Below are 2,279 nucleotides of genomic sequence, written 5' to 3' on the forward strand. Positions count from 1 at the left end.
AAACTGGCCGTTTTATGGGTGTGTGAGAAAAAACGCTACTGTTTCTTGGAAAAACGCGGGAGTGGCTGGAGAAATGGAGGGCGAACGCTGGGTGTGTTTGTGACGTCAAACCAGGAACGACAAGCACTGAACTGATCGCAGATGCCGAGTAAGTCTGGAGCTACTCAGAAACTGCACAGAGATGTCTTTTCGCTATATTGCGAATCTTTCGTTCGCAATTTTAAGAAGCTAAGATTCACTCCCAGTAGGCGGCGGCTTAGCGTGTGTAAAGCTGCTAAAAGCAGCTTGCGAGCGAACAACTCGGAATGAGGGCCTATACTTTTCATGTGACAACATATGGTATTCCTGCAAAGTATTTAGTAATTCATTTATCTATCTAACCTTGAATTTGTCTAAATTCAGACTGACGTATTATTTCAATTACCAGAATATTATTCCACCAAGCAATTTGCTTGGATTATGCAGACATTTATACCTACCTTGTATTTGTCTAATTCAGACTGATATATTGTTTGAATTACCTGGATGTGCATATATACATATGTATACTTTTTTGCTCTATTGGCACACTTCATTTTGCCAGTAGGGAAATTGTCACATACTCACAGATATCACCACAACTTAGTTGTGGGAGACAGTGAGTATGTAGAATTTGTTTTGCCCTTCTTGAGGATCTTTTTTTATGTTTTTCTTATGGTTCCTTATAAATTCTTATTACTAGTATGGCTGTATTTGAACGCTACATTTTGGGCAAGCAATTGGGTATCTGACAACGTTAATACACTCGGCACCAGTGTTAATATCAGGATACGGGCCGCCCCATGTACAATTTTGGTATTGTATATATGTGAATAAATCCCTTTGCACTCGGCTTCATTTTTTCACCCAAAATACTGGGACATAGTGTCCAGATACTTTGAAGTAACTGGGATTAATTTTCCCCATACTTTTTCAGACTAGCCCAAACCTATTAAGCAATTGGTTTCTCCATACGCAGATAGGTATATACTTGACTATCTACAGTCATACCATGCTGGACATGCCCGATCTCGTCTGATCTTGGAAGCCAAGCAGCATTGGGCCTGGTCAGTACCAGAAAGGGTGACCCTCAGGGAATACTGGGTACTGTAGTATCAAGGAACACACCTTCCGTGTATATACCCTTCATTCACCAGTAATCCTACCGCTATCAGTCTTTGCAGTACTATTATCTGTGTTACCTATTAGAAGGAGTCCGGAGTCGTCAAAGCCGGTTTTTCCTGTTTCTCTCACATGAATATACTTAGGTATAAAAATGTATAAATCTATAGAGAATACAGGATTTACCAAATTTTCGCTCTGATTAATTCAAACATCAATACTCGTTTATTCTCAGTGGGTGTGCGGACAAACCATCTGCCACCTACTTTACACTAGAGATGAGCGGGTTCGGTTTCTCTGAATCCGAACCCGCCAGAACTTCATGTTTTTTTTCACGGGTCCGAGCGACTCGGATCTTCCCGCCTTGCTCGGTTAACCCGAGCGCGCCCGAACGTCATCATGACGCTGTCGGATTCTCGCGAGGCTCGGATTCTATCGCGAGACTCGGATTCTATATAAGGAGCCGCGCGTCGCCGCCATTTTCACACGTGCATTGAGATTGATAGGGAGAGGACGTGGCTGGCGTCCTCTCCATTTAGATTATAAGAGACTGAGAGAGATTTACTGGAGCTGACTAGGAGGAGTACTGTTACTGTAGAAGTGTAGAGACTGAGTGGAGAGAGTTTACTAGTGAGGACAGTGCAGTTTACTTTATAATCCGTTCTCTGCCTGAAAAAAGCGATACACAGCACACAGTGACTCAGTCACATACCATATCTGTGTGCACTGCTCAGGCTCAGGCCAGTGTGCTGCATCATCTATTATCTATATATAATATTATATATATCTGTCTGACTGCTCAGCTCACACAGCTTATAATTGTGGGGGAGACTGGGGAGCACTACTGCAGTGCCAGTTATAGGTTATAGCAGGAGCCAGGAGTACATAATATATTATATAGTGAGTGACCACCAGACACACAGTGCAGTTTATTTAATATATCCGTTCTCTGCCTGAAAAAAGCGATACACACAGTGACTCAGTCAGTCACATACCATATCTGTGTGCACTGCTCAGGCTCAGGCCAGTGTGCTGCATCATCTATTATCTATATATAATATTATATATATCTGTCTGACTGCTCAGCTCACACAGCTTATAATTGTGGGGGAGACTGGGGAGCACTACTGCAGTGCCAG

General features: G+C 42.7%; 1 pseudogene; it reads left to right on the forward strand.

Annotated features, from left to right (window-relative positions):
* Positions 1-1,015: 1,015 nt before the first annotated feature.
* On the forward strand, positions 1,016-1,134 carry LOC134894812 (5S ribosomal RNA; annotated as a pseudogene).
* Positions 1,135-2,279: the final 1,145 nt, after the last annotated feature.

This window comes from Pseudophryne corroboree, chromosome 3 (genome assembly GCF_028390025.1).
Source record: "Pseudophryne corroboree isolate aPseCor3 chromosome 3, aPseCor3.hap2, whole genome shotgun sequence".
In the NCBI taxonomy this organism is placed as follows: Eukaryota; Metazoa; Chordata; class Amphibia; order Anura; family Myobatrachidae; genus Pseudophryne; species Pseudophryne corroboree.